This window comes from Pongo abelii, chromosome 21, assembly GCF_028885655.2.
Source record: "Pongo abelii isolate AG06213 chromosome 21, NHGRI_mPonAbe1-v2.0_pri, whole genome shotgun sequence".
Taxonomy (NCBI): Eukaryota; Metazoa; Chordata; class Mammalia; order Primates; family Hominidae; genus Pongo; species Pongo abelii.
Window position 1 is genome coordinate 3,136,697 of NC_072006.2, and position 21,458 is coordinate 3,158,154.

At 36.3% G+C, this 21,458-nt stretch overlaps 1 protein-coding gene across 3 annotated transcripts in view; it reads left to right on the forward strand.

Annotated features, from left to right (window-relative positions):
• Positions 1–21,458, forward strand: part of PLCB1 (phospholipase C beta 1) — a 750,426-nt gene that overhangs the window by 462,568 nt on the left and 266,400 nt on the right. The gene's annotated exons all lie outside the window — the stretch shown is intronic.

The window sequence follows — 21,458 nt, forward strand, 5'->3', positions numbered from 1 at the left end:
ATTACCACAAACTCAGTGACTTGAAACAACACACATTGATTATTTTACAGTTCTATATGTCAGAAGTCTGATGTAGAGGTTACTTGGCTAAGATCAAGGTGCCAGCAGGTGCATTTCTTCCTGGAGGCCCTGGGGGAAAATCTGTTTCCTCACCTTTTCCAGCTTCATAGACACCTTCCTCCAACTTCAAAGACAGCAAGGTTAGGCTGAGTCCTTCTCATGCTGACATGTCTCTGGTTCTTTCTTCAAATTCCGTCTTCCAGTCTAAAGGGCCCTCTTGATTCCATTAGGCCTAGCTGGATAATCCAGAATAATCCTACTTAAAAATTTTTTTTTTAAGTTCTGGGGTACATGTGCAGGATGTGCAGGTTTGTTACATAGGTAAACATGTACCATGGTAATTTGCTGCACCTATCCACCCATCACCTAGGTATTAAGGCCAGCATGCATTAGCTATGTTTCCTAATGTTCTCCCTCCCACTCCCTGACCTTCCAACAGGCCCCAGTGTGTTGTTCCCCTCCCTGTGCCCATGTGTTCTCATTGTTCAGCTCCCACTTATGAGCGAGAACATGAGGCGTTTGGTTTTCGGTTCCTGCATTAGTTTGCTGAGGATAATGGCTTCCAGCTCCATCCACGTCCCTGCAAAGGACATGATCTTGTTCGTTTTTATGGCTGCATAGTATTCCAGGGTGTGTAAGATCAGGTGCTAGCATGCTTAATTTCATCTTCAACCTTAATACTCCCTTGCCATGTAACCTAACACATCCACAGGTTTCCAGGATTAAGACACAGACAACTTTGGGGAGCCATTATTCTGCCTACTACATGGGTTTATTTAATCACCAGAGAGACAAAGTAGATAATAAGCACAAAGTAGATAATAAGCAAAAGAAGCCAAAAAAAACTTCTATGTGTCCTGCAACACTAAAGAACATAAAGAATCAAAGAGCTTTATTTTTCATCTAACTCAGTTTGCTAAGATTCCAATTTAGAAGGTAAGGTAAAGGAAAACTGACTTCCTATGGTACAATTTAAATTCATTGTAAATTCAGTGCTTGCCCAAGTAGAATGTCCAGCTGTGGGTATGGAGCAAAGGTGTCAGTAAACTGTATTCACGCCCAGGGCACTTAAGAGACGTTATTTTTTGAGACTTGCAATAGATATGCTTTGCACTGTAGAGCCCATGTGGGAATTTCCACCTGAGAAGCATTTGTTGTTAAGCATTTTTTTTTCCCCTGTCTTTGCTTCAGATTGTACACCTTTCAGGGACAGATATCAGTATTATACATAGCTCTTTGTATATTTTGGGGGGTGACTGAGAAACATATTTCATTACATGTAACTTAATGGCCATCCCAAATATTACAGTAACAATAACCAGTACAGCTCGGGTATCACATATCTGAAATGCTCAGGACCAGAAGTGTTTTGAATTTCAGATGTTTTCAGGTTTTGGAATACTTGTATATACATCATGAGATATCTCGGGGGATGGAACCCAAGCCCAAACAAGAGATTCACTTATGTTCCATATACACCTTATACATGTAGCCTGAAGGTAATTTTATGCACTATTTTAAATAGTTTTGTGCATGAAATAAAGGTTTTGTACATTAAACAATCAGAAAGCAAATGTGTCACTACACTATCTCAAGCCCATGTGGCCAATCATTGACCACTATCATCCCTGTCTCGAATTTATATGTTACTGATGAGCAATCGTTTTCTTATGCTTTTTCGCACCTGAGTACCTAGTAACAAATATGACAAACCATTAATACAGTAAAAAAGTTAATGTGTTCAGGATAACTAAGCAGCACAGTAGTATCGCCAGATTACCTGTATTTTACCACTGTTACCCAGAGAGGTATTGTAGGCCTTTTTGACATTTTCAACAATATCTTTACAGAGCAGAGAATAAGCAAAAAGTAATGCATGCAGGTCTTGGCTTCATGTGGGACGTCATGGGGAACCTATTGTTGGCATGTCTGGCCGGCATACGTGCCATTTTATTAATTGTTCTGGGCAATGCTTACATGAAGGAGTCTGGATAAGGGCAGAAAATATATACTGCAACTGAAGGGGCCTGAGAGGGTCTTTTTTTCCCCTTGGAGAAGCCGAATAAACTGTGTGTTGTGCACCTGCATTTTGACGGTGACTTGTCACATGTGATCAGGAGTGGAATTTTCCACTCTGGCATCACATCAGCGCTCAAAAAGTTTCAGATTTTGGAGCATTCAGATTTTGGAGTTTTGGATTCAGGATGCTCAATTTGTATTTCTGTTTTTAATCTAGCAGTTACACTGAGGGCCAAGACTCTATGTTAAATGCTCACCATATATTATCTGATTTAAACATCACAGTGATGCTGCAGGGAAGGCCCTGCAGTGGCCATTCTCAAAGTCGGCTGCACATTAGGGCCCCCTGAGCAGCTCATGAGATTCTGGAAACCCAGGCTGCACCCAGTCCAGGCTGCACTCAGAATCTCTGAGGGTGGGATCCAGGCCCCTCATTTTTTAAAGCTTCCAGGATTTTCTATCACACAGCCAGGGTTGAGCCTAGATTCATCTGATTCCAAGCCCAGATGTTTTTGCCTGCTGAGTAAGTAGTATTGCCCAGGCCTTTCTCCATCTTTTGCCCCAACTCTCTCACTCACAGGCCCTGCCCCCCATATCTTACACGCATACTTAGTGTTTAAGAGACAGAGTCTTGCTCCGTCACCCAGGCTGGAGTGCAGTGGCAAGATCATGGCTCACTGCAGCCTCAACCTCCCAGGTTCAAGCAATCCTTCTGCCTCAGTCTCCCAAGTCGCCAGGACTACCTGCACGAGCCACCATGCCCATCTAATTTATGTGTGTGTGTGTGTGTGTGTGGTGTGTGTATGTGTGTGTGTGAAGACAGGGTCTTGCTATGTTCCCCAGGCTGGCCTTCAACTCCTGGCTTCAAGCAATTCTCCTGACTTAGTCTCTCAAAGTGCTGGGATTACAAGTGTGAGCCACCACACCCAGCCCCATGTAGGCTTTTATTCCCAGTTACGTTTTTGCCCACAAAATGAAAATTATAAATTTTTGAAGTCCTTAGTATAATACCAATGATAATCTGACATTGTTTCTACTGAAAATAAACATTACTGTTATTGGCATTTTACTTTTGTTTTCATCAGATTTTTTTGTTTTTTTTTTAATGGGGGGAGGGAGGTGTCTTTATAAGTAACAGTGATAGTAATTTTGCAATACTAATTTTGATAACTAAGAATGTATCATTTTATATACCAGGAATTTTATGGACTTTGCCTTGCATGTTTTGTGACATTTTTTCGGGGAAGATTCTATTATCAGGAGGAAACTGAGGCTTACTTTCTCCAAAGACACAGCCCTGACATTTAAGCCCAAATCTGTGTTATTTTATTTTATTTTAGAGGCAGGATCTTGCTCTGTTACCCAGGCTAGAATGCAGTGGTACAAACATAGCTCACTGCAGCCTCAACCTCCTGGGCTCAAGTGATCCTCCACCCTCAGCCTCCTAAGTAGCTGGGAGTACAGCTGTGCACCACCATTCCAAGTTAACTTAATTTTTTTTTTATAGACAGGGTCTTGCTATATTGCCCACGCTGGTCTTGAACTCCCTGCCTCAAGCAATACTTCTGGCCTCAAGCAATCCTCCACCTCAACCTCCCAAAGTGCTAGGACTACAGGCATGAACCCTCATGCCTAGCCCAGATCCACGTTATTTTAGAACATCAGTTTATAGCTTCTGTTTGATGTATTCTAAACTTGACTGAAAATAAAACTCTCTTGAGAAACTTGTTGCCCTCCTGAAAATTCTTTCTGGAATGGGACTTAGCAATCCGGATTTTTAAGTTTGGTCCTTGGTGTTCCTGGGCTACTCCACCATGCTACAATACATTGCCTTCAATCAGGGCTTCTCCAACACTCATGTGCTTGCATGTCATGTGGGGATCTTGTTAAAACGCAGAACCTGATTAAGTAGGTTAGGTGCAGTCCTGAGATTCTGCATCCCTACCTAGTTCCCAGGAGATGTGATGCTGCTGGTCCACAAACCACATTTTGAGTAGCCACTTAGTGCCTGGTAACTTAAGTTTTCTGAGAGCAAAGTTCTGAAAGCACTGTTGATTCTCCACTCATTGTAGTGTCTTTTTGCACACTGACTTGCAAAAACTCCTTAGTATATCTTTGAGGAAACCAAAAAAAAACAAAAAAAGCACTTTTAAGACAATGACATCAATATGAACTCAGTGCTTTAAGTGCATTTTATAAATAGCACAGCAGATAAATCACCTCTTTTAGAAAGAAAATATTTAACCAAGTGTATCTTGTCTCCATTAGACACTAAGCACATCTCTAATTCATTCTTAGATAACAGAGTTCCTTGCCCAAATTAGGTGTTTAATAAAAAGGCATTTCTTAAAGGAATAAATCAATTTACAAACCTTTGAATTGTTTTTAAATTTTGTGTCCCATATTCTAACACCGAGGTGCCTTTTTAAAGATGCATCTGTGAATTTTCATTCAAAAGTATATATAGACTACATAACATATGCATCTTAGGCGTAATACAAAGACATAGATTTTTTAAAGGCAGTTAATATGTCTATACAAAATATAAGGAGCAAAAGAAGACTGTTAAGAGGCTAAAAATAACCTAAACATGCCAAAGAAGTAGAGAGAAAATTGAGGGTGTTTTTAACATTTATTTTAAGTTCAGGGGTATATGCACAGGTTTGTTACATAGGTAAACTTGTGTCATGGGGGTTTGTTATACAGATGATTTCATCTCCCAGGTATTAAGCCTAGTATCCATTAGTTATTTTTCTTGATCCCCTTTCTCCTCCCACCCTGTACCCTCTGATAGGTCCCAGTGTGTGTCGTTTCCCTCTATGTGTCTGTGTGTTCTCATTATTTAGCTCCCACTTATAAGTGAGAATGTGTGAGTTGGTTTTTAATTTATTTCCCAGACTTGTGATGCCCATTGTGAAAATGTATATTATGGGTTTAAAAATAATAATGGTAATAACAGAAATGTTAAAAGCTAACATTTCTTGAGCACTTCCTATGTGCTAATTTGTACTGATCACTGACTGCTAAGCAGTAAGCCTCTGAAGGGTACTGTCTGAGCCCTTGTGTAGATGAGGAAATGGAAAATTTGAGTGACTGCCCCCACTAGCATGGCTGTGATGTGCAAAGCCAGGATTCACCCAGGTTATTCATTCCTAAACTAGAACACCTCTGAGCAAGTTTTCTTTGCACTTTAGTAAAGCAGATGGATTAATGTTTGCTAGAAAGCTACGAAACATTGATAGAGAGCCAAGTCTGAAATGGAAAATTTGTCTAAACCTGCTAGTGTTAACTGGTATGATCTCCCCTTGTTTTGAGACAAGGCTTGTTCTGGAAGTGTTGCGGCTGTTTTCTTCTACAGCTCTGTCTATCAATCCCTTCCTCTTTCCCTCCCTTGAAGCACCAACACCTTCACCATCATCACCCTTTTATCTCTTAGGTCTTGATGGCTTCCACATTTTAGGATATCTGATGGTCCTCCAATGTCACTTAATGTATTTTCCATTGGGCAGCATCTTCTCTAGCCTCAGAAAAGAATTAAAGTTCTCTCATGAGACTAGTTTGAAAAGCTGAACCTATGAGACAAAGTATAATTTTCCAATACCCATAATGATGGATATTCTAAATAAAGAAGAGTATATGACACCAACACCAAGTTTTTTTAAATCAAAAGCAAGGTTGACTCTTGATATTCCTAGAATAGAGGCTTTTATAACAGACCTTAAACTGCCTTAATTTAAAGCAGGTGTATAAAATACAAAATGGTATTTTAAAGAGGTGTCGAGATATTGATTAAAATAGGCTTGCTGAAATGCCAGGGATATCATCATTTCTGAAAATTGAACTAAACCCTGAATGTCAATGGTGAATTAACATGAATAGACTTATCTATCCCTGTCCAAATATATTTTATCCACAAGCTGTGTAATACACGATGATTAACCAGAGGTTACAGATTCTAGCTGAAACCCAATCAAATTCTTCAGAATCCTAATTGAGGAATGCATTCAGGTCAAAGAATATTAACAGAAAAGTCTCTGTCATTTAAAGGGCAAGCAGAGCGAGTGCTTGAAAAAGTGTTCAAAATTTTGCTTAATTGTTCTCTTCTTGAGCTATTGTTCTTGATGATTTAGAAAACCTGTGTGCTGCGAGTTACGCTGCTTTAATTACAGTGATGTCAAATAGGTAGGCCTTTCTATTTAAAGGGAGTTTAATTTCTGTGGCTTATGAAAGAGAAGCTGAAAGCATAGTTAAAAGAGAATATGTTAGTTGAGAAAGTTCCTGTTCTTACCAAGCAATAAAATTTTCCTAAATGGATGTTTGAAGGAGAGCTGGCGTTCAGAGTTGTGGTGCAGTTGAAGCTCCTCTGGTAGAAGCCCAGCATTTTGTTTGTCTAGTTTTTTTGTCCTTAGCATTGCTTACTTTTGTAAAGCCCCAGATATATAAAACTCATTGTTAAAGTATCACATGGTTTGTACAGCAGGATGATTTGCATTATATTAAGGACACCGAAACACAGAAAATGAAGGTCTACTGTGTATGAAAAACAGGACAAATGCTCTAGCAAAAATAAATTCTATTTTCTCTCAAAGTTAGCATACTTGTTATTTAAAGAAATGTGCCAGAAAAGAAATATAAGATTTTCTTTTCTTTTTTCTCATTGACTTTAACTCTCTCTGAATGGCACCTATAACTAAAAATACATCTCGGGAATCAAGTATCCCTCTTTCATATACATCCCTCTAAATCCATGGCTGAGTTCAATGTTTAAGGTTGTCAAAGTGGCTCCCATCCAAAATCGGGTTAACATTTGCACTTTGCCTAAAGTGTGACTCCTAGATACAATTCAAACGACCTTTCTTGTAATCCCAGGGTGTGGGTTTTAGCATCACCAGCTGGCTCCAAATGGGCCACTGCTCTCTCTACAAAGAGGAGGGAGCCTTCAACACAGGGGCCATGCTTGTCAATTCAGCTGTGTCTAAATTCACAGATCAGTGTTTCTCTCAGTCCCTAGACCAACAACATCAGCGTCCCTTGGGAACTTGTTAGAAATACAGAGTCTCAGGCCTTACCTCACAGAATCAGCACCTCTGGGGTTGGACCTAGCAATGTGTGTTTTAACAAATCCTCCAGGTAATTCTGATGCACACCTAAGTTTGAGAACCACTTTTGTAAATTTGTATTTCAACTTGACACTAACCAATAATTCTACCACTTAACATTAACAGCTTTCAATTTTATGATCCTTCGTGTTGGACAGGTCAAAGTGGGTAATTTCAACTGCTTAATGGGTACAGAATTTTATTTTGGGGTGTTAATAGTATTTTGGAACTAGATAGAGGTGGTGGTTGCACAACCTTGTGAATATACTAAATGCCACTGGATTCTTCACTTTAACAATGATTACTATTGGCCGGGTGTGGTGGCTCATGCCTGTAATCCCAGCACTTTGGGAGGCTGAGGTAGGTGTATCACATGAGGCCAGGAGTTTGAGATCAACCTGGCCAACATGGCGAAACTCTGTCTCTATTAAAAATACAAAAATTAGCTAGGTATAGTGGTATGTGCCTGTAATCCTAGCTACTTGGGTGGCTGAGGCACGAGAATCTCCTGAACCCGGAAAGTGGAGGTTGCAGTGAGCCAAGATCATACCACTGCACTCCAGCCTGAGTAACAGAGTAAGGCCCTATCTCAAAAAAAAAAAAAAAAAAAAAAAAAAAAAGGTTACTTTGATCTTTTATGTTATGTAAATTTCACCTAGTTTAAAAAATATGTAATATAAATGAAACTCAAGTGTTTTAGATGTGCCAGTCTAAAGAGATCTGCAAATTAAACAATTAAACAATTTCCAATTCTTAATCATTCTTATTTTGAGTACGTCCTAATTCTTTTTTTACACATATGATATGATGCATTCTAATTACACAATTACTAAGGTTTCCCAAGTAAACATATAAAACAGAGTATCTGTAAAGCTGTGATTTGAGTGCTTTTCATGGAAAGTTTCTCATTAGAATTTCTTGATCAGCCAAACAACAGTTTTCAACTACAAGCAAAACAAGGGAAAGCATTATTTGGTTGTCTGTCATTGCTAGGGTGAAGACTATAAAAGCGGCAGGAAGAGTAAAAACCAGGCTTTTAAAATTAAATTTCAGGCAATATCTTATAGTACCTCCACCCTCATGTTGGGCAATTCAAGAGGTCTATCCACATTGTATTGTATGAATAGAATTTTATTTCTTATGAAATGTAATATAGAATGTTTTATTTTATAATATGATCTGAGGATGCCTCCTGGAATTGTGCAACACAAAGGTCTTGGGTGTTGTCCTTTCTGGGTACAGGGTTTGTTAGCTACTGAATATATTTGTTATAAATATCACTGGGGATTTTTTTAAGTAAATTTATTTTTTAAAAAACCCTAATCCTATGAAGTTTCACTAAATGTATAAAACATAAATCAATTAAGGCTTGAAGTAACATTTTATTTTACTGTATAACCCTGTAATCTCCCACACACACGTCTATTATAGACATAATACATTACTATATAGAATACCGGAAAATATAATAAAATACATTAAAAAAACAATTTCCCTTACTGTCAGAACTGAGAAGTAAAATCTGTTGTATCTTGAGAGAGTATATATGTATGTGTGAACACATATCACACATATACAGAGTATAGTTAATAACATAACAGCATATTCCATTTTAAAACCTATTTTCCCTTACCAGATCAGATTTTTTTTCTTAACAAGAAATATTCTTCTACAATATCAATATCATTTTAAGGCCATATAGTATTTCCACCTATAGACATAGTTCACTTGATTAATTTTGAATTCCCTGTAATTGGACACACTTATTACTTCGTTTTTCTTTAAAATATAACAACCTTACACCTATATTTTCTGCTTTTGCTGATTATTTGTCAAATATATTGATTTGTAGTATCTCTGTTTATACTAGAAACATCAACCTCTTTGTCAAATAGTTCTTCCAGTTTATTGTATTTTTGTTAATTTTGATTTTAACATGTATTTTATGTTTGGTGTTTTTTTTTTTTTTAAAGAAAAAAGCTCTCATTCTTTTTTGAAAAATAGACTCAGGGTACATGTGCAGATTTGTTACATGGACAAGTTTCATAATGCTGAGGTTTAGGCTTCTAGTGTACCCACCACCCAAAAAGTGAATATCATATCCAATAGGTAATTTTTCAATGTTCACTCTCCTCTCATCCTCCCCACATTAGGAGTCCCCAGTGTCTATTATTGTCATCTTTCTGTCCATGTGTACCCATGGTTTAGCTCTCACTTGTAAGTGAGAACATGTGGTATATGATTTTCTGTTTCTGAGTTATTTCTTTTAGGATAATGGCCTCCAGCTTCGTCCATTTCATCCATTTTGCTGCACAAGAAATGATTTCATTCTTTTCATGGCTGTGTAGTATTCCACAGCACACATATAGCACATTTTCTTTATTCAGTCATACACTGATGGGCACTTGGCTTGATTCCATGACTTTGCTATTGTAAACATTTTATGTTTAGTGTTCTCTTTCATACTGTTGCCTTCCTATTCCAATATTATATACAAATTTTCCTACAGTTTCATCATCATGGTTTTGTTGTTTACATTTAACTCTTTATTTGAACATCAATGTGATCTGTGAGACAGTAAAAAGATCTAAGTCAATTTTTCCAAACAGTTAAAACATTTTTTTATCATTTATTAAATAACACAGTACTTTCTCCATGGATTTGCAAAATAAGTTTATCCAACTAGGGGCATAAACAGAGCAAGTTATTTAACCTCTCTGTGCCTTCATTTCCTCCTCTAAAAGAAGAAAGCCAGTAACAGCATCTCCCTCCAAAAGCTGATTTAAAAAAATCCACAAGGTGCCTGACACAGAATAAACTTCATCAATATTATATGACTACCGATAGTATGGTTACAATTATTATTAGTGCCTTAATGCTACCACTAGTATGATTACAATTATTATTAGTGCCCTATCTACCCAACTCAATATGCTAGTGTCTTTTTTAGGATATTTACAATTATATTTGTAAGTGAGATGGCCTATGTTGTCTGTGCTTACATCAGTTCTGTCAGGCTTTGAATGAGGGACTTGATGGCTTCATAAAATTAAAAAGTTCTGCATCTGTTTATTTTATTACTAAATGTAGAATTTATCCTTGTTGTGATAGATTGACAGAATTTCTCTCAAACCTTTATGAGCCCTAAACATTTATTGAAAACAACACTTCAAAAAGTATTTCAAGGTCTTTCTTAATTTTTGATCTGTTGTTAAAAATTTCCCTTTCTTTTGGATCAGTTTTGTTAATTGCTATAATTCTAGAATGAAATGTTGGGGACCATGCCTAAAAGTAGACACCAATAAGGGAGTTGTTCTAACAGTTTAGACAGGAGATGGTTCCCAATTCTAAATCCATAGCTTTCCCTAATATCGGGCTTGATAAATAACACAGTACCCCCCATTTATAATGCCAAAACTGGGGAATTCTCCTGAATTTCTTTCTTTACCTTAGCACTGCTTACCACAGTCCCACATCCCATTCCTCAGCCAGGCCTGTTGCCTCCATATCCAAATTACATCCAACACATCCACTTCTCTCCATCTCCGTAGACCTCACGTTAGTCCAACATCCATGAACTAGACTCAATTGAAATAGCCTCTTAATTGGCTTCCTGCCTCCAGTTTTGCACATGGCAGACAAAGTGATCTTCCAAAAATATGAATTAAATCATTTCACTCCCCTGCATTAAACCTAACAGACTTCTTTTGTGTTTCAAATAGAAATCTAAACTCCATCCCTCTAAGAGCCCTTGTGACTTGGCCCTTTGCCCCAACCACCTCATCACAGATCACTGTGCCGCTCTCTTGCTATGTTCTAGCCTGTCTGGACTCTGTGTTCCCGGAGCAAGCCAATCCATTCCCACCCCAGGGTATCAGCACCTCCTGGAACTTTCTTCTCTTCTCCAGACTTTGGTGTAGCCCCCTTTTCTTTTATCTAATGTTCCTACCCCAATCCACTCATTATTTTACCTTACCCCATTTTATTTTCATCATTGACTTCTTCTCTGAAATATTCTTTTTTTATTTGTATTATTATTATACTTTAAGTTTTAGGGTACATGTGCACAATGTGCAGGTCAGTTACATATGTATACATGTGCCATGCTGGTGTGCTGCACCCATTAACTTGTCATTTAGCATTAGGTATATCTCCTTTGTTCACTACAGTTGTTTGTTTATTGCTCTTCTACCTCTAAGCATTATATGCATTATTTACATGTGCCTGACACATGTTTTGCCTTCATTAAATATGTATTGAATGAATGAGTGAGTGAATGAATGGATATAGTCAGAATGATTTTAAAAATGAATAGATTGAGAAATTTAAGAATTAGAATTTTTAAAAGTTAGATATAAAAATGATCCCCGAAACTGATATGAGGTAATGCTCATGTTAAATAGCTTGATTTAGCCATTCCACAGTGAATACATATATCAAAACATCATGTTGTACACCATATATATATACAATTTTTACTCGTCCAACAATTTTTTTAATGACTAGAATATACAGGGAGCTGGGAGTGTGTACTCTATCTCTACGTACTTGGGTGTGATTACAAGATGTGTAAAATGTAAACATCATCAAGTTGCATACTTAAAATTAATGCATTCTGTGCTCTTTAATGAATGCATGTTATTTCTTTAAAAAATAAACCCATAAATACATGTTTAAAATAGCTAGAGAGAGCATAAAATTTAAGTCATACGTGTAACTTAAAAGCTTCCATTTTTACATAGTCTAGGACCTAATATCACATGCAAATTTAGAATTTCTTTGAAAATGAGCTTTGGGATTCTGTAAAGATTTGGGGCTCTACCATGTGGTTGATAAACAAAATTACTCTCTTTACTCAAGGTCCTAAATGGACTTTAAAATGAGCTGGAAATCAACTCTGGCTTCAAGGAAAAGGGTATACCCACAGGGCAAACTTGTTTTGCCTCAAAACATACTTTATCATGTAACGTCCCATTCCTCACCCAAATTAGATAGCTTTACATTATCATGTGACATCTGTTAAATAATTCAAATAAGAAAATAGTTCCTGATATTTAGATAAGGATACTTAGATTTATAGGGTATTTTCCTGCATAAGACACTAATGCCTTTTATAAAATGTTTCATAAATGTGTTTTATGAAAACACAAATATGAGTCAGTTGGCATAGCAACATGCACAGTGTAGCAACTCAAACATTTTCTGAATAAATAAATGAAGGAATGAAGATAAGAAATAAAAATATTAGAGGTAATTATTTGGGTTCCAGATAGAGCTTTATTTTAATTATAGTTTCTTAAATTTGAATGAATTCACTATTTTACCATAATCAGAAGACTGCAGCAATCATCAATTGCACAACAGTGATGGCCTCTGTAATTTGGCACTATTAGCTCCTGAAATGTATTGAGATGTATAAATATAAGCATCTTAATCTTTTAAATATACCCTAGCAAACTGGCCCTAGCATCCCTAGGGCTTTCGGAGCTAAGGGGAAGTTAAATGCCTTTCTCTTATTCCCTGCCAAAATAAGAAAAATTTTATTGATTTGAAAGTGTTAATTTCCTCCAACTTTTCATATATGCAGTAGGCATGTCAACAGAGCAAAAATAGTCTTAGCTATTGGAGATGAGGCTACAGATTTTATTAGGTTGGTGCAAAAGTAATTGCGGTTTTTGCCATTACTTTCAATGGCAGAAGCTGCAATTACTTTTGCACCAACCTAATAGATTGACTTATGTCATAACTATACATTTCCCAAAAATACAAGACATGGTTCAAACATTAATATTTGTGACTTAGAGCATCAGAATGAGGAGATTAAAAGTTTGAAAATGCTCCAGCACTTGGATGAGGCAAGAATAGTGAGGTACAGTTCAAGAGTTAAGAATTAAAAGTCATCATGCCAAGCTAAATGTGTTCTTCAAAAATTGTGCATGTTATAACTGCTGACTCCAACGCAACGCATCTATCTAGTCAGTCTCTGCTATTTTAATCATCTTTTTTCTCTTCAATTTACCACCTATTATTAGGCCAAGAAAACTTGAGCATCTGTCAAGAGTAAAAATATTTTGAAGTTTTCTTCCAACACACTGAATTCCGTGATTTACACATGGTTCTTTTTTTTAAGAGATGGGAGTCGTGCTGTGTCAACCAGGCTTAAGGGCAGTGGTGCCATCATAGTTGACTGAAATCTCAATCTCCTGGGCTCAAGCAATCCTCCTGCCTCAGCCCACTAAGTAGGTGGTCAGCCACCTGCAGGTGTCAGCCACCATGGCCAGCCTCATACATGTGTTCTGAAGCAACTTTTTTGAAAGTATGGTATACACATCACAAAGGGTGCACAGGTACTTTAGGGTGAATATCTGTATTTGCACACCAATAAATTAACCCTTCTAATGTGAACAATTCAGTGATTTTTAGTATATTTAGTATATTCATAGATGTAAAATGAGCATCAGTATATAATTTTAGAATGTTTTCATCACTCCAAAAAGAAACCCCCTACCCGTTAATAAGCACTCTTCCTTCCTTCTTCTTCCCAGACCCTGGTAACCATTTATCTTTCTGTCTCTATGTGTTTAACTATTCTAGAAATTTCATATAAATGGAATCATATAATATTATGTTGGTGCAAAAATAATTGATGTTTTTGCTTGTGAAAGTAATGGCCAAAACTGCAATTACTTTTGCACCAACCTAATACCTGGTATACAGTGACTGGCTTCTTTCACTTAGCATAATGTTTTCAAGGTTAATCCATGTTGTAGCATATAACAGTACTTCATTGCTGTTAATTGCCAAATATTACTCAATTGCATGTATATACCATATTTGATTTTCCATTTATCAGTTGATAGACATTTGGATTGTTTTTATTTTTTGGCTATTATGAAAAATGCTGCTATGAACTTTCAGGTATAAGCTTTTGTGTGGACATGTTTTCATTTCTCGTAGGTATATACCTAAGAGTGTAATTGCTGGGTCATATGATGGCTGTGTTTAACATCTTAAGGAATTGCAAACTGTTTTCCAAATTGACTGTGACATTTTACCTTCCCACCAGCAGTTTATTTGATAAATTCCTTTCAGATAGAATTCGTAAATATTTTCTCCCATTCTCTTTGTTGTCTTTTTACCTTCTTGATAGTGTCCTTTGTAGCACGAAGTTTTTGTTTTTTATAAAGTTCAATTTATCTATATTTTCTTTTGTTACTTGTCCTCTTGGTTATGTAAGAAACCATTGCCTAACCCAAGATCTCAATGACTTATACCTAGGTTTTCTTCTAAGATCTTTAGAGTTTTAGCTCTTACATTTAGGTCTATGATAAATTTCAAGTTGATTTTCGCATGTAGTGTGAGGTAAGGGTCCAAGCTCATTACGATAGTGATGAGAAGTTTTATTTTAAATAAACATATTTTAATGTATGAAATTTGCTAATTTAAAGAAAAATCTTAAATAAATGGTAAACTATAAATATCTAAGAAATGTATCTCTTTTCAGGTTTTCTAGGAAAATCAACCTAGGATTTATATTAGTAAGGAAATTTATACTTAAAATTTTACTTTTATTTATTTTACTTTTTATTTATAGAAGGTAAGGATGAAATGATGAAGTGGGATAAAGGTTGACATGTATATATGTGCCAAGCTCTTTGTGAATGTAAAATTCTATTTTAAAGAAAAAAATATTGTGTTTTGAAGGCTAAGAAAACATGTATACAAGAAACTAAAATGGTACCATTGGGCGCCATCTTCTTTAATTCTTAGTTTCAAAATGCAGGGAAATACTTTGGTTTTGATAAGCTTAAGCCTAAGTGTTGAAAAATTCTTAAGTAAGGTTTAAAATTAAAACGACATCAGTATTGTTAATAAAGGGATCACCAAAAAAGGCTTCCACTATAGTCAGTTCATTCACATCAAGTTACCTAGTCAGTCTGGGTTGATTACCTTAAAATGTAAGAAGCCTGTATTATAACTTTATTTTAATAATAAAAAAAGTCCTTTCAGTTCTAAAAGCATGGCTATCTCATGTTTTTTACTTCTTGAGCCTATAAAAACAATTTCTTTATAAGGACTAGGATAACCAGGAGGCCTAGTAATATCAACTAAAAAATATTTCATTGATGAAATAGTTTACAGAGTTTTATTGACTGTGCAGGAAATATTCAGGGACTCTTCAATCAATTCTCCTAGTATTTCCAAGAGAAATACTAAGAACATTCCCTTGGCACTATTTCTATATCTGCAAACTTTTAAGAGATGTATTAGCTGGGCATGGTGGTTCATGCCTGCAGTCCTAGCTACTCGGGAGGCTGAGGCAGGAAGATTTCTTGAGCCCGGGGGATAGAGGCTACAGTGAGCTGTGATGGTACCACTGTACTCCAGCTTGGGTGATGGAGGGAGACTCTGTCTCTAAAAGGATAAAAAAAACAAACTAGAGATATAGTCACCTCAAGTTTTCTCTGTTGAAAAACCAACTAGCTTTTAAGGAAGTTTGTAACTTCCTTAAAAACAGTTAGTTGGCCTTCCTCTGTGCTCCAAAAGCATTTATCCCTTTATCCTAAAAGGATCTACATATTTTTCTCTTCTACCAGATCATTAGAAGCTTGAGGGCAAAGACTGTGCCACATTCATAAACATAACCCTGGTATAGAAAATGGCAATAAAGGCATAAAGTTTGTTGAATGAATAAAAAACACAAATGAAAAAGTATGTTTATGGTATTGGTAGAGCTCCTGGAACATTCATTTGCATATAAGTGAATCAATTATTGTAGGAGAGGTCGCTTCAGTAGATGTTCCGAGTTTTCCTGGGATTCTATGACATAAAGATCCACAAGTCAGCTTTGAAGAAGGCAGCTCTCAAGCCCTCATCTTTGCCGTCCATTGGATGGAGGAAGGGTGGCATAGCAACAATGGTTGTTTCACTGCTCAACCCAACTCCCTGTAGTAAAATTCCAGAGGTTTCACCAGGAAGTCCAACTACACTCTGGGTTACATATTCCATAGGGATTAAATGTCCTGTGCTCCATAGGTGCATTGGATTATTGCGCATCCACTAAACCCCATAAATCTGTAGATTACCTTAGACCCTTCTGCCCCAGTTACTGATTGAGCCACGTGTATCAGGTTGTTTAGGTTTCCATAGCCTCCCCTGTGCTCTTGAGAGCTTAAAGCCCCTTCCCTAGCAGAGCTTCATTACACAAAAATGGAACTACCAACCTAATTAAAGACACAGCCATACTTCTTTCTATAAAAAGGACATTTTCTGAAGTCAAATACTCTACCCCGAGCTGTACCCACAAGAAGGACATCTGCGGGTGTCCTTCAGATTTCTGAGACAATCTGAAGAAAGTCACCATCTGTTAATGACTTTTCAGGAAGAATTTGGGGTTCTAACTAGATAACCACATTTCAGTGTTACCCTAACATGGCCCAGCTTAACACACGAGTGAGCAGAGACAGATCTGGATGTGAGATGTGTGGGTGGGTACAAGCCCATTCTGTTTGCTTTATTTTTAATGATAAAGCAGTAGAGCTTGGAACTGTGGATATTGGCTCTATTGCATACATGAAATGTCTAAATGCTCGTCTCTTTATTTATTTAAAAGAAAAAATAATATGTCGAAAGGCACCACAAGAAGTGCCCAGTACTGTCCAATACCATGCTGAATTCATAATTTCTTCTATGTATAAGGAATTGTGTGCCACACACTTAGCCTAAACAGCAATCATATAAAATGACATCAATGACCACCCTATCAATTATGATATTTTTATTCAAGTGCTCAGGTATTAGAGCATAACAATTGCAGAGCCATTTTAGGGTTCTCTGGGGGTGATGAGTTTAACAATGGACAACATTTGGGTACTGAACTTCAGGGACATTAGCCGTGTCTGTTTAGCATGCCTGTGTGTATTATAAATACCTCACAAGGGGAAATTCAGAATACAGTCTAATAGATGGCTCCCTTCCGTGCTAATATGTAACTTTCAATCCATGTCATAAGATTCTTATGAAAGGTTTAGCATTTGTAAGTCCTTATGTATAGATTGAAAAGAAACTATCAGCACAAGTTCCCACTGAAAAGAAAACTTGATTCTTAGTTGTTTTGAAAACTGATTTTATTTTTATATTTTTCTTAATATTATAGTAAGGAAATGAGTTCATGGTCTTGTAAGCATTTATAAAGTACATAAAATGATGAAGAGAAAATAAATTCCTGTAAATTGAATATTTTTATAATGTCAAGGTAAGGAAAGTTTTTTTATACATGGCAATAAATCAGAAAAATTATAGTGAAAATATTGATAGAACCAAATATAAAAAAATTAAATTTCTATAGGAGAAAATACCACATCATTTGACATTAAACCAAATGATACATTTGAAAAAAATATTACACATATATATCAGGCAAAGGGTCAATAAACACTTAAACAGCCCAAAAAAAAAGCTGTTTATAAATCAATAAGAAAAAAAAAATCCTACTTGAATAGGGGGATTATAGCCTTAACAAACTGTTTCTACTCTAAAAGACATGTGAATGACCAATAAATAAGAAGATATATTTCCAATAACTAGTCATTTTAAAACACAAATAAAAACAGTAACAAGATATTCTATTATTTTTCAGCAGACTGTCAAAGATAAAAAAAATTGTCAGTAACCCATGTTGGTGATCTCATATGCTATAGGTATGATAAGTTAAAATATCAATACCTTTGGCCCTGCAATTACACACCAGGAATTTATCCTAAGTAAATTATCATTCAAGTATTCAATTATATATATATACACACATATACACACACACACACACACACACACACACACAGATGCTCATTGAAGCATTGTTTATAATAATAAAACCTATCCAATGATGAGAAATGTGTTAAATAAATTATGGTGCATCTATATAGTAGAATACTACAGAACCAAATTAAGAGGGAAATATATTTCTATATTTATAAATATTTTATCAGTATATCAGTAAGCGGTCAAGTTACAAATAAATATGTTTACTTTGATTCTATTTATGTAAAATTCTGTGTGTGTGTGTGTGTGTGTGTGTGTGTGTATGTGTGTTTATGTAGAGAAATGTCTAGAACTGCACCATTCAACTTGGTAGACACTGGCCTCATGTTGCTACTTAAATCTGAATTAATTTAAATTCAACCAAATTAAAAATTGCGTTAGCCACATTTCAAGTATTCAATAGCCATGTGTATCTAGTGGCTACCATATTGGACAGCTCAGATTTGGAATAGTCCCAGCATCACCAAAAATTTCTGTTGACAGCACTGGTCTGGAAAGATGTTCTCCACCATGTTTTTAATGGTTGCTTCTGGCTAGTGGGATCTGGAGTTAATTTCATTTAATTTTCTAAATTGCTTGAACTTTTTATGAGCATGCAATTAATTCATATTCAGAAGCTTCTTTCATCTGAAAAAAACTCACCTATGATTCCACCATGTAGAAATAAGCATTGTTAATATTACGTTGTATTTCCTTGCAGTCTTTGTTCTAAATGCTCATAGTTGCCCAGAATTAAAATATGTACACGTTTTTAATGTTGTATTTATATCTAATGCACCATAAGCATTGTATCTTATTCTTTAAAACTCTTCATAAACATTACTTTAAAAAGCTGCATACTGTTCTGTCTAATGTCCTTAAATGATTTTTTGTTATATATGTTGCCTTGAATATACTAAAATATTTAAGAATTTTGCAAATTACTTGGGTTTGGGAAAATCAAATTTATAGGGAAGACTGTGATTTATAGTTCTTTTGTTATATGGAGAGGACCATCTAATACATGACGCTTTGGAGATGCTTTTTTTGTTCCAAATCACTATTCAAAACCACGTTCACAAAACATAATAGCTTTAGAAATCAATGTTTTTGATAAAGTGCCTTTATTTTCAAGTATCCACTTTCCCTACTGAATGCAACAATGCACAGACATCTTTGTTATTATGCATCGTCTGAAGAGATTTATCCAAAATGTGTCACCTCTCTTTGAGTCCCTTTAGAAACCATTCTTTGATGCACATACTTTATTTGGCTCTCCTGGACAACATTTTGATAAATATAAAATGACTTTAACACAAGAATCAAAGGGAAAAAAATTTCAGGATTAAAGAACAATGACCTGAAATCCATGGAAGAGGAGCATGTGTAACAAATTTACTTGACATCTTGCTCTGCAAGTTGCTTTTGCTGTATTTGAACTTCTATCTGGAATAAAACTGAAATCAGGGGCTTTGTGTTCTATACCATACCCTGGTACATAAAACCTTTCCACTTAGATTTATGTTCTGCAAGGAGGTATGGCCCCAAAGGCACCTCAGACTTTGCATATCAACAACCAAACTCATAATCATAATCGTACCCTGTACTCGTCCCCAACAGGGTCCTTCTCCAGATCTCCCTGCCTCTCTTGACTACAACTCCCTTCTCTCAGTTATGCAGTTCAGAAACCAGGGGTTATTACTGACACCTCCATTTCTTCAACCCCAAAACTGAATCCAACATCAAGTCAAGCTGATTTTGCCTCTTACATATCTCTCCAAATCTGTCCCCCATATTCTAGCAAGTCACATTCCATCCTTCCCCCGTTTAAAGCCATTTGGTCGCTTCCCCTTGCTTGAGGGCTTAGAATGCCTTGACAAGAACAAACCTTACCTCCTTGCGGAATCTGGCTCCTTACCTATACAGCTTCATTTCACCCAACCTTCTCTACTGGCTTTTAATTTTCTCATCCTTGCTGCTCTTCCTCCTACCACAAGAAATTTGCATAACATGCTACTCCACTGCCTGAAGTGCTTCTTATTAAACTCTCCTTCATCTAAGACTCTTCTCCATCTTTCAAATTTCAACTCATCATACGCTTGTTTAGGGAAGACCTCTCTGATTTCATTAATTATGTTAGACTCACCTGCTAAACTCTTTTGCACACATTAATGAGGCTGTTTGATTAATGTAATGCCTGTTTCCTTGCCAGAATGTAAGCACCACCAGGGTGTAAGCGTCTGTTTTTGTTCACTGATGTAGCTCCATTAACTAGCACAATGCCAGATAAATAGTAGGTGCTCAATAAATATTTGTTTACTGGATGAATAAAGACCATGAGGCAGATGCCCCCAAGCACAAGGAAAATGCTGAATCTTCTACAAAAGAATCTTGGAGCACTGGTCAACAGCAAAGCCTCCCTAAAGAAAGCTGAGGAGAAAGCTGCATAAGTCATCAAACTTTGTAGTGAAATATCCTAATTACATTTCCCTTTGAGTTGGACTGTACTGTATGTACTGCATTCAGTATTCCCCAAGAATGGTTTGTATCTGAGATATAGAGCCCGGGAGGCTAGGCCCAACAGGACTATTCTTGGGGAATACTCAGAGTGGATTCTATTTATGTATCTCAGAGAAGGCCTAAGGAGAGAGATCTTGAAAGCATTCATGATGCAATCTCCTGCTGGGAAGAAGAAAGCCAGATGGGAGCTAAAAATTGATGCCAATAAGAGATTTGGAGCAATGCTGTTCAAACTGAGGCCTTTTCCCATTTCCCAGGAGCACAGAGTCATCCTTCTACTAAGTTTTAAGACTTACAGACCACCTCTAAATGTAACTGGCAGTGTGCTGAAGCCAGCTTGTACCAGTTTATGAGAGCCAATTGTTAAATGTTTGCTAAATTTGCTACAGATTGATACACACAGCCATTATGATAAATTAAATAATTTAAACTTAAAGCTAAATAAATTATACTAAAAATGCAGGTAATGAATACTCAAAACTCATCACTTTCTAATTATTTTATTAAATGTTATGATTAAGTATGATTTTGAGGCTATTTATAGTCTTGTAGCTGTATGGTGAAATAGTGTGCTACTGCTGATCTTTTTTTCAATTCTGAATTCAGTGAGATCATCAGGGTGGCTTGAAATTGGCTATGTTGGGACTATTTACACCATGGAAAACAGTAAATGCTAACATTCAGGGATTTGGAGGCTTTTGTTGTTGTTGTTGTTTCGGGTTTTTTGGTTTTGTTATTTATTGTTTGTTTTGATTTGTTAAAAGCCTGTTGTTGAACATTTACCAGCATACCGCAAGAGGCAACCAATTCATGGCCCAATGTAATCTGTCTTTTTGTATTTCATTGTTGAAATTACCTAGCAATACTAGGAAATCTTAGGTCGAAGTGGAATTGTGAATCAATCTTCCAATCATCTAAACCACATTTCTTCTAAACTACATTTCACAAAAAGATATTGGG